Below are 12,674 nucleotides of genomic sequence, written 5' to 3'. Positions count from 1 at the left end.
ACTCAGGTCCTCCTGACTCCAAGGCTGGTGCTCTATCCACTGCACCACCTAGCTGCCCCTCTTATTTGATTTTTTAAATCCTTTCTGGGCTCTTCCAAGAATGCTTTTTGGTTAATTTTCCCCCTTGAGGCTTCACATGTAGGCATTTTTACAGTATTGTCCTCATCTGAGTTTGTGTTTTGGTCTTCCCAGTCTCCATAGAAACCGTCAATTGTTTTCTGTTTCTTACTCATATTGTGGCCTATTTTTAAACTTATAAAGTTGAGGTCTGCTCCTGGGGTACAGGGGCCACTGTTGCAAGTTTCCTGTGCTGGAGGATAGGGGCCTGGTCAGTGGCTTTCTACTTTGAGGCCTCTCTGGCTTTCAGATTCCTCACCACCCAGGGCTTGCTCCCTGTGCTGGGATGGCTTGGCCTAGTCATGCCTGTCCTGTGGGTGGTTCTCTAGCTGGCAGTTTGCCCTCTCAGCCAGGGATGGCAGGTCTCACAACTGGCCTGCTATGCCACCAGCTTTCTGAGCCAGGACCAAGGGGCCTCAGTTGCTGATTTGTGCTGTGGCCAGGAGCCTCCCTGCTGACTTGCCCAGACCCCCTCTGCACCATGCTCCCCTTTTGCTCAAGTGAGACAGACATTTCCTGAAGTCTTCTAAATTATTTCAAGTTGAAACATTGTGTCTCTCTGTTTTTTTGTAGGTTCTACAGTACCTGTTTAGAGGCTTGATTTAATGTTGTTTCTGAGGGAAACCCAGGAGCGCTCAGGCAACTTCCTGGCTTCTCTCTGCCATCTTGGTATAATATTGTTTTAATGGGAACATTCATTCTGGCTTTCAAGCAAATGATTTGTACAAATGAACTTTTAGAATAGAAACCATTTCTAAGTTAAGAACTGCTTGCTCAGTGCTTCTAGGTAGAGCATATTTGATATTCCCAAGAAGGGGAGTATAACTTATTTCTGGCTCTAGGCTCACCTAAGAACAAAATCCATTCCAGAAAGATTTGCTTGTAACTCTAAGGGAGTTTTGAATGAGCTAATTCTTAAGAAATAGTTTAAATTCTTTAAACATGAATTCAAAAGTGTATGTTTCTTCACAGTGGTCTAAAAGAAAGTTACCATTACAAAGTTAATCTAATTTCTACACAGGAATTGATCAACCTTTTTGTACATAAAATTAAATTTTGTATTTGATATTTAGAGGTATTCACTGACTCTATGAAGATAATTTTAAGGAAAACTAGCTGTTATTCTATTCTTATTGTTGCAACCTTTCAGTAACTAAAAATGATAAATAATGAATCTTAAAATAATTTTTGACCACAGTTTTGCTTTGCCTTCTCTTTCTTATCTAATTGTCTAATCAAAATCTAAATGAGACTTTGGTTTTGTTGACTTCAAATACACTTAAATAGTACTATATGGGTTAATAACACTTGAAGACTTCTGAATAAAAAATATTTAAAAGAACATTCTTTTTCTTTGTAAGTTCATAATTCTTGTCATATATATAAATATTCTCTGCTGAATTACTCCCAAGTCCCATTTTAGTTAGTATCCTGGGGAAAAGGCAGAACATTTGTAGAACTGTATGTTAACTTTATAGCAAATCATTAAACAATCATGGAACCAGGAATTAGCTATTTGATATAATTAATTAAATCATACTAAATCCTTTCACAAATGGAAAAAATCTGCTTTAATTTTGCAGCATTTTTACTAGAATTTGACATCAATTAGTTTCTGGTGTTTTGAAACATCTGTTTGTGTAGGAAATAGGTTTAATTCTACAAATCTATTTTATTTTAAGAACAGAAAATGAGTATCATATATGAAACTGCAAATCTATTAGGTACATTAATTTAAGTACATAATAAATTCAACCAAGCCATTGCTTTCAAAGCTGTTCTGTTTGTCTGTTTCCTTCTGATCTTCCTTCTCAGTTCTCTTGTGTGTTAAAAAAAATGATTCTAAATACGCTTTCCATTGATACTATTACTAATTTTATTCCCTTCCTCACTCCCTCTCTGGTTAAATAAACAAAAAATAGTCCGTGTCAAAATAAATATTCAAGCAAAACAAAATCATATATTGCCATGTTCAAAGTAAAATGAATGTTTCATTTTGCATTTCGAGTCCTTCACCTCTTCATCAGGAAATGAGAACCATGCTTTATCATCAGTCCTCTGGTGCCGTGGTTGATCAGTGCATTTATAAGAATTCTTAAATCTTTTAGTAGCATGTTTCTTTACAAAAGTTTTACTGTATATATGTTACCTGGTTCTGTCTTTCAGTTCATACAAGTCTTTCCAGGTTTGTATGTAACCTTCACTTGGATCATTTCTTATAGCACAATGATATTCCTTCCATTCATATGCCATACTTTGTTCAACCATCCCCCAAATAGTGGGCATATCCTTTGCTTCCTGCTTTCAGTTCTTTGTTACAACAAAAAGCTTTTATAAATAATTTTGTATATTTGAGTTCTTTTACTCTTTCTTTGACCACTTATTTCTAGATAACCAGAAGTTTAGTTACTTAGGAGGGTCAGAGTTCCAAATGGCTTTCCAGAATGGCTGGACTGATTCACATTTTAGCCATATCTAATGTTAATATAACTTTTGATGACTTTTCCCTTTTTTTCTTAAAGAGCCATTGAAGACCCACAATATGTAAAATATTAAGAAAACAATATTTCAGTGTATGTTTTTGATAGTTCAACAGATGGACTAACCTGGGACCTTTATTCTTCTAAGCTAAATCTAAGTTTGGCTGGGATACAAAGGGATGCTTTCTAGGATTAAGAGTTTTAAAACCTTCTAATTCACTTATTTATTCAGCTAAGCCATACAGTTTAGCTAGTTAGATAAAGAAAGTTCTGGATAATAAATAAAAGCTGAGGAATCAGAAGATGTTAGCTCAAGAGAGAATGTTAAAATTTTAATGTTATAGAACCCCTAGGCCATTCAGCTAATTTATTATTGAGCCTGGTTTAGAACTGGGTTTGTCCATACCTAGTTTAGTTTAATTATTTTACCACCTGTGTAATTAATATAGTTAGATTGCTCCCTTGTATATCTTTAGTAATTTAAAAGTTATTTCTTACTTCATTCTGCTACATCTTTGTGAAGATTCTTAGCATTTTTGTGCATTCTGAAAATTACTAGGATCTTTTCATTTCAGAGTATTCAAGCTAAACTAAGAGTCAGTGTAATTGTCATTTTCAAGTATTGTTATTTTCAAATGTCAAGGAAAATAACATGGCTTTCTTATTTATTTAAACATTTCCATGAAGTATTTGTAATCTAAACATTGCAGCATTGTGTTTTAACTCTTGAGAACCAGAAAGTGGAACTGACTAATCTGTTTTCAGTTGATAAGCTGAATGAAACAAAATTAATGGCTTCTTACAAGGAAATTAGATACACAAACAAGGCAGTTTGAAAAATGACAGAGATTTTCATTTTTTCTTGATTGAAGACAAATTGGGTTGTAATTCAGATGGTGAAGGACTTTTTAATAAAACTCAATCTTTCAATATTCTATTCTGCATATTTTTGTAGTATCAAGATTTGTGTGTAGGTTGATACGGCCAAGATGGCGGAGGAGAGGCTGTGACTCCCACAAGCTCCAGATAAACCCGTCCATTCACGCCCAAATAATGCGGTAAAAATCAAAACCCAGAACAGCCTAATGCACATAAGAACAGAGTGAGACTGTTTCTCCGCAAAAGAGGGCGATTCTGATCACCTACTGATCAGGCTGAACAGCTCAGGCGCGGTCCGGACCCAGCCAGGGACACTGCTTCCAGCACATGTCAGAGTCTTCAGCACCAGCAGCTTCTGAGGCTCCGATCACGGACTGGTGAGGGGGTTCGGCGGTGGGCCGGGGTGAAGTGGAGGCAGTGTCTACTGGAGTTGGGGCAAAGCGCCCTGGGTCTGAACCAGTGGGCTGAATCACTTGAGTGGTGGTGGCCCAGTGGGGGAGGGGTAAAAGCACGCCAAGCTTCCGACCATAGAGAATCAGAGTTCAATCAGACTTCTGTTTCCGGGTCAAAGAGAAAGCGGCTGTGATTACTCACAAGCCAGGCAGGCTGAGAAGAAGCCCAATCACCCCCTGGGCCACGCTGTAGCACGAACGGTGTGTCCGGGAAGCAGCGCTACACTTTAAGGAGTAAAAAGCCAAGAAACAGTAAGCCAGGATGAGTAGGCAGAGAAAGCAGAAGACCATCGAAAACTTCTTTGGGGGAAAGGTAGACCACAATACATCCTCAGAAGAAGAAGATAATAATAGGGTCAAAGCTCCAACATCCAAAGCTTCCAAGAAAAATATGAACTGGTCTCAGGCCATGGAAGCTCTCAAAAGGGACTTTGAAGAGAAAGTAGGAGAGATAGAACGAAGATGTAGAGAAAGAGAGGAAGGAATGGAAAGAGAAATGAGAGCAATGCAGGAGAGTCATGAGAAAAAAGTCAACAGTTTGAAAAGCCAAATGGAAAAGGAGATTAAAAAACTGTCTGCTGAAAATAATTGCCTAAGAATTAGGATTGAACAAATGGAAGCTAGTGAGCTTATGAGAAACCAAGACACAGTAAAGCAAATCCAATTGAATGAAAAAATAGAAGGCAATGTGAAATATCTCCTTGGAAAAACAGCTGACCTAGAAAATAAATCTAGGAGAGATAATTTGAAAATCATTGGTCTACCTGAAAACCATGACCAAAACAAGAGTTTAGACACCATCCTCCAAGAGATTGTGAGGGAAAATTGCCCTGATATTCTTGAAGCAGAAGCTAAAATAGAAATTGAAAAAATCCACCGATCACCTCCTGAAAGAGATCCCAAAAGGAAAACCTCCAGGAATATTATAGCCAAATTCCAGAACTCCCAGGTCAAGGAGAAAATATTGCAAGCAGCTAGAAAAAAGGAATTTAAATACTGTGGAGCTCCAATAAGGATAAAGCAAGATCTAGCAGCTTCTACATTAAAGGACCGGAGGGCATGGAATATGATATTCCAGAGGGCAAAGGAACTGGGACTACAGCCAAAAATCACGTACCCAGCAAAACTAAGCATCCTCTTTCAGAGGCAAACATGGAACTTCAAGGAGAAAGAAGACTTTCAGGCATTTGTTATGAAAAGACCTGAACTGAATAGAAAATTTGACTTTCAAATACAACACCCTGGAGAAGCATAAAAAGATAAACAGGAAAAAGACTTCATGAGGGATATTAAAAGATCAAACTGTTAACATTCCTATATGGGAAGATAATACAAAGGACACAGGTCTGAACTGAATACGAAGGGAAGTTATGTTTTGTTCTTTGTGGGGTGTCTTATGTATGGGGCCGGATTTGGGCTTGGGGCCTCCTGGGTCCAGGGCTGGTGCATTGTCCACTGTGCCACCTAACTAACCCATAATGACATCCTTAAAATAGGGTTGAGGTGTAGGAGAAATAGACTGGGGGAGGGGGAAGGGGAGAGATGGTCTGGGGAGAGGTTATTCATATGAAGGAAACAAGAAAAAAGCTTATGGAGGGGAGGGGAAGAGGGGGAAGGAATTGGGGAGTGATTCAACCTTAATATCATCAGAATTGACTCAAAGAAGGACTAACATACATACTCAAGTGGGTATAGTAATATATTTTGCCCTGATGGAGGGGAGGGAGATGGGGGGGGGAGGGGAAGGAGGGAAGGGCAGATTCTAGGAGAGAGTAGTAAAAAGCAAAATACTTTCAAGGAAGGTGAAGACGTTCTGCATAACGGCACAAGTATGAAATATTGAATTGCTTGATTTCATAGGGAGGGTTGAGGAGAGAGGGAGGAAGAAAATTTGGAACATAGAATTAGCTCAAAGACCTTAAACTCATCAGAGTTGGCTCATGGAGGGAATAACATTCACACCCAGTTGGGAGGAGTAATCTATTTAACCTTACAGGAAAGTATGAGGGGAAGAGGATAAGGAAGGAAGGGTGGAAAAAAAGGAAGTGTAGAGTAGGGGAGGGGACAGTCAGAAGTAAAATACTTTTGAGGAGGAATAGTTTAAAAGAAGATGGAAAATAGAGTAAATATCATGGGAAGGGAATAGGATGGAGGGAAATAGTTATGATGACTTTGCTGGGCTAATACGAAGAAAATTCTTTGTCAAGTTTAAGGTACATTATTTAGGGTATGATGAACAGGATACTATTAGAAAAACCTGGAAAGACCTACATGAACTGAAGCAGAGTGAAATGCACTGTATACAAAATAACAGCAATAGTGTAAAATGATCTGCTGGGAAGCATGTGGTTATTTTCAGCAAGGCAATGGTCCAATATAACCCTGAAGGACTATGAAAATGGCAACCCATCTACAGAGAAAGAAGTGATAGTATCTGAAATAGTTGGAAACACATTTTTTTTTCTTTTCTCTTTTTTTTTTCTTTTTTTGGTGAGGCAATTGGGGTTGGGTGGCTTGCCCGGGGTCATGTGGCTGGTGGGTGTTGGGTGTGTGGGGCCGGATTTGGGCTCGGGTGCTCCTGGTTCCAGGGCCGGTGCTCTGTCCGCTGCGCCACCTAGCTGCCCCTGGAAACACATTTTTTAAAAAAATGTTTTTTCTCTTTGACAATTCCTCAGTCTGAAGTTTTGGGAGTTTTTTGACTGTTTTTTCCTCACAACCTAGCTAATGTGGGAATGTTTTCCATGACTACTCATGTATAATTTATTTTGAAATGCTTGAGTTCTAGTGGGTGGGGGTGGGAATAGAGGAGGAAGAGAAGTTAGAACAATTTTTTTTTTAAAAATTGATGTTAAAATTTGTTTTTACATATATTTTGGAAAATAAAATTCTATTATTAAAAAAAAATAAATTAAAAAAAAAAGATTTGTGTGTAGAACCGAAATTGAAATCCAAGTTAATTTTAATGCTTCAGTGAATCTTTTTTTTTTTTTTAAGTGAGGCAATTGGGGTTAAGTGACTTGCCCAGGGTCACACAGCTAGTAAGTGTTAAGTGTCTGAGGCCGGATTTGAACTCAGGTACTCCTGACTCCAGGGCCGATGCTCTATCCACTGCACCACCTAGCTGCCCCTCAGTGAATCTTTATTTTAAAAATAAACATTTTTATTTATAGTTTTGAGTTCCAAATTTTATCCCTCCTCCCCCCCCCACTCCCTCCAAGTGGTAAGCAATCAAATGTGGGTTATACATGTGCAATTATGTAAAACATCATATTAGTCATTTTATATAAGAAAATTTGAATTAAAGAAAAAATGAAAGAAAGTGAAAAGTAGCATGCTTCAGTCTGTGTTCAATCAGTATCAGTTCTTTCTTTGGAGATAGATAGTATGCTTCATCATTAGTCCTTTGGGATTGTCTTGGACCATTGTATTGCTAAGAATAGTCAAGTCATGAGTGAATCTTTTCACAGTGGGATTTGTCATAAGCAAGTCTAACTTGAGGATTCTAATGTATCATGCACATATTTTTTAAAAATATATATGTATGTATGTATGTATATAGTCCCTTATTTGAAGCTCAAAATAATCCTGTGAAGTTTGTAGTACAAATTTTAATCCCCATTTTATAGATGAAGAAATAGTCTGAGAGAATCTCATTCTAGTTCTATTACTTGTAAGGGAGTCCTATGACATAGAACCTGAGGATAATTTTTATAGGCTCTTAATTCAGTAGATGCTTGATAAATATTTAAGTGAATTGAGAATATGTGTGAGTTTTGGCTATTAAGAGATATTTTACTCATTAGTATTTTCTGAGTGACTAATGCTGATAAATTATATGTCGTAAAAATTATTATGAAAAGTAGCTTTTGCTAATAATGTTGTAAATTTATAAATTTCTGCAGTTTATTAGTAGCTTAATATTATTGTCCCGTTTGATAAACTCTTTGTTCATGGTTTGGGGGTTTTTTTTGTTTTTGTTTTTTTTTGGCAGGATAATGAGGGTTAAGTGACTTGTCCAGGGTCACACAACTAGTAAGTATCAGATTTGAACTCAGGTCCTCCTGAATCCAGGGCCAGTGCTTTATTCACCTAGCTTCTTCCTTGTTCGTGTTTTCTAATATTAAAATATTTTGGAAAAGGTTACATTTTTAGATCTATTTACAAATCTGTAAAGTCTTAAATTTTCTATTTAATGAATAGCACCAAAGCTTAGAGGTAGGATTTAATATTTTTAAGAGTATACGTGCAGCAAGCATTTATGAAATACCTAATGCATGCCAGGCACTGTGCTTGGTGGTGGTGGTTGTTTGTCCTTGGTTCTCTAAGACCATTGATAACAGGAAGAGTGATGTCTTGACTTGCAAGGAACTCACTATTTGACAAAAGTTGATGGGAAAAACTGGAAAACAGTGTGGCAGAAACTAGAAATAGACCAACATCTCATATCATATACCAAAATAAGGTCAAAATGGGTAGATGATTTAGACATAGAGGGTTATGCCATAGGCAAATTAGGAGAGGAAGAGATAATTTACCTATCAGATCGATCTAAAAATGGAAGAATTTAGGATCAAACAAATAGAGAACATTGTGAAAAGCAAAATAGATACTTTTGATTATATTAAATCTAAAAAGTTTTGCACAAACAAAATCAATGCAACAAAGATTAGAAGGAAAGCAGAAAGCTGGGAAAAAATTTTTACGGTTAGTGTTTCTGACAAAGGCTTCATTTCTGAAATATAGAAAAAATTTAATCAAATTTGCAAGAATACAATTAACCAATTGAAAAAATGGTCAAAAGATATGAACAGGCAGTTTTCAGATGAAGAAATTAAAGCTATCTATAGTCATATGAAAAAATGTTCTTAATCACTATTGATTAGAGAAATGCAAATTAAAACAACTTTGAGGTACTATCTCACACCTATCAGACTGTCTAATATGACAAAAAAGGAAAATGTTGGATGTTGGAAGGGATGTGGGAAAGCTGGGACACTAATGCACTGTTAAGTGTCAGGAGAACTTGAGCAAGGCCCCCAGCATACTGGATGGGCTTCAGTCTGTATCACTGGGCAGAGCTTTCCTATTGAGATTACCCAGGAGAATATTAAACTGACACCATCATGTAAGGAACTTTAAATGTGCTATTATAAAATCAAAGGGGGGCAGCTAGATGGCACAGTGGATAGAGCACCAGCCCTGGAGTCAGGAGTACCTGAGTTCAAATCCGGCCTCAGACACTTAACACTTACTAGCTGTGTGAAACCTGGGCAAGTCACTTAACCCCAACTGCCTCACTTAAAAAAAAAAAAATCAAAGGCAGTGACTTGCCAGTTTTATACTAAAAATGTTCTGTGTTCAATTATATTGAAATATAGTAGTTAATATGTAAATAGTAAGTTAATGCACCCCTGGTTAAGAACTTTTTCCTTAAATGATTCTCTTAAGTTGCTGTGACTAACTTTCTGGCCATGAATCAGCCTCATTGAACTTTGTAAAAATTTTGAAAGATCTTGACAGTCTAGAACATTGTACCAAATAGAAGATGGATTAATAGGGATGAATTTGAAGTCTTATACTTGGATTAAGGAAAATTGCCTTTTCAAGTATAAGCCAGGGAAATTGTGGCTGTACACCAGTTTGTCTGAAAAATAATTGAGGATTTAAGTAGGCTTGAAGCTTGGTCAGAATCATCCCTGTGATATGACAGCAAAGAAAGCTAATGTAGCTTTAGGCTATATTCAGAGGCATAGCCTCCAGGAATAAGGAGGTGGTTCTCCAGCTGACCTACCCTAGTCAGACCATATCTATAATACTGAGTTCACATTTCGGAACAACATTTTAGGAAAAACATTAATGAATTAGAGAACATCCAGAAGAGTGGGACCAACATGAAGAAAGATTTTCAAATCATAAGATTCTAGATTAGAGCTGGAAAACCCAGAGGACAGTTGGTGTAACCTCTCATTTTATAAACTTAGGCTCAGGGAGGTTAAGTGTTCAAGACAGGGTTTTTGTCCAAAACCAGAGTGCTCTCACCCTTAGAAACCTGCTTTTCGCCAATGATGCCGCACTTGCCTGTCACTCAGAGCGTGAATTGCAGACCTTGATGGATCGCTTCTCTCAAGCTTGCACAGACTTTGGCCTAATCATAAATCTTAAAAAGACAAAAGTCATGTTTAAGAGTGCTATGTCGCCTCCATTGATACACATCGGTACCATGTACTTTTCCATGTTAGAGAGGAATTTGAAGACTAGGATAAGTGAAAAGATAGCTTCAAGTGCCTGTCAGAGCTCTGATCTATTTGTGGCTCCTTTTGAACTTTTATGTTCATCTTTGGATTGCATTGTGTGCATGCACATGTGTAACTCTGTGAGGTCAAAGATCAATTTATTTGTAGATTACCTTCAGGGCCTAGAATAGTTCCTTGTATACAATAAACTCCCTAATTGTCTGTTGAATTTTACTTGGAGATTACTATTATATATGGACTCAGGACTCCAAGCTCAGGCAAATTATATGACAAGGTATTTTAAAATATGTGTGTGTGTCCGTCAAGCCACTTCTACAAATATTTAAAGAATCATGGACACTGGGAGAGATGCCAGAAGATTAGAATTAAGCAAATGTCCTAATTGTCAAAGGGGAAGGAAAAAGATAGACTTCAGAAATTTTTCACTAAACAAATTTGAGATGGATCTCATGCAAAATTCTAAAATCCATCATTGAGCAAGTGGTTTCTGATCACTTAGAAATTGAAGTGGTGAGCCAGCCTGTATTCATTAAGAATATGTCATGTCAAAATAGCATTTTGTAGTAAGGTTACTATACTGTTAGGTCTGGGTTAGGTTAGGTTATCTCTTGTATATTGATTTTTAGCAAAGTTGTAATAATATTCTTTTGGAGAGAATGAAAAATTTCAAGCTAGCTAAACTTAGCTAGTTGAACTGATGGTGTCTAAAATGTATGAAATGATGTCAAGTCAAACTGATATATGTACACCAGTGCATTGTTGGTGGAGGTGTGAATTAGTACAACCATTTTGGAAAGCAGTTTGGAATTATGCAAATAAAGTGACTAAAATGTCAATATTCTATACATATACGTTGGTATATTTGGCTAGGTTATAGCCAAAATATCTAGAGCAGCGTACATTTTATAGCATCAAAGAACTAGAAACAAAGCCCATAGATTGGAGAATGGTCAAATAGTGTAGTATCTGAGTGAAGTGGAATATTACTGTACTATAAGAAAGAACAAATATGATAAATCTAAAGAACCAAGGAAAGATGTGAGCTGATGGAAATGAAGCAAAGAGCCAAGAAAAGCATGTGTGTGTGTGTGTGTGTGTGTGTGTATAATAACTAAAGCAATGTAAATGGAAGGGACATATATATCCCTAAAACAACTAAAGTTATTGTTTCAAAATGACAAAGAATAAACATGGCCCCAAAGAAGATATATGAAGAGCCACCCTGAGGTCTTAGGTTTTTTTTTTTAGATCTGGTCCTGTTGCATTTAACATTTCTGTCCAACAATCAGTCAGCATCTGTTAAGTGCCCAAGGTGTGCTACGCACTGGGCAAGTACTTAGATGACTACAAAGATGGCATGTTTAGATCCGCAGATGATACAGAACAGAGGAATAGTTAATGTGCTGAAGTTTAAAAACAAGATTCAGATAGACTAGACAGCTTAGAACGATCAGCCAAAAGATATGGGATGTGAGATCTGGGAAAACATAGGTCAGGGAAAGCATATACTAACTGCTTTCACATATTTGAGGGGCTGTCATTTGGAAGTATTGTTTCTTGACCTGATCAGAACTAAGAGCAAGAAGTGGAAGTTAAAAGAGCAAAACTGAGTTTTTGTTATATTTAAATAATGAAAAACTGCCTAACAATGAACTTTCTCTTGGTGGAAAGGAACTCTTTAGATGTAATGGATTTCCTTTCATTAGAGGACTTTCAAAAAACCCCAAGGAATAGATTACTGCTTAGTGTGATCTAGAAGTTTTTATTTACATGAGTAGGACTAGATAGATGTCCAGAAGATCTCTTTAGTGATTCTGTGGGCTTTTCTCTTGGCCCCTACTTTTTTTTTTTAAGATTTTTCCCCCCTTTTTTTGGTTGAGGCAGGGTCACACAGCTAGTAAGTGTCAAGTGTCAGAGGCTGGATTTGAACTCAGGTCCTCCTGACTCCAGGGCCGGTGCTCTATCTACCATGTCACCTAGCGGCCCCTTGGCCCCTACTTTTTGAAGCCTTTCCACCTCCTAGGAAATCTGCTGGAGCTTATACTCCATTTTACTGGATGCTCCTATTAAAACTGCACTAAAGGGGCAGCTATATGGCACAGTGGTTAAAGCACCAGCCCTGGTGCTTTAACCTGAGTTCAAATCCGGCCTCAGACACTTGACACTAGCTGTGTGACCCTGGGCAAGTCACTTAACCCCCATTGCCTTAAAAAAAATTTTTTTTAATTAAAATAAAAAAACTGCACTAAGATTTTGGACACTCTATGTAGTGCACCTCCATGACAAATTAGGGTGTTGGAGTTGTATTTTAGTAGAGAATAGAGTATTTTTAATTGAATTAAAATTAGAAATGATTTTTCAATAGACCAAAATTTCATCTTTAATATGCATCCAAATAGCTTTCCTTATTTAATGTATATAATTTAAATTTCAGAAAAAATACCATGTTTTTATTCACTTCTTTTTTCTTCATATCAGAAAATATATTTCTT

At 37.1% G+C, this 12,674-nt stretch overlaps 1 protein-coding gene across 4 annotated transcripts in view; it reads left to right on the top strand.

The window, feature by feature from the left end:
- LOC122725362 (rho GTPase-activating protein 29-like) overlaps window positions 1-12,674 on the top strand; it is a 77,703-nt gene that overhangs the window by 19,064 nt on the left and 45,965 nt on the right. The gene's annotated exons all lie outside the window — the stretch shown is intronic.

Source organism: Dromiciops gliroides, chromosome 4 (assembly GCF_019393635.1).
Source record: "Dromiciops gliroides isolate mDroGli1 chromosome 4, mDroGli1.pri, whole genome shotgun sequence".
Taxonomy (NCBI): domain Eukaryota; kingdom Metazoa; phylum Chordata; class Mammalia; order Microbiotheria; family Microbiotheriidae; genus Dromiciops; species Dromiciops gliroides.
This window is presented reverse-complemented; position numbering and strand designations above follow the sequence as displayed.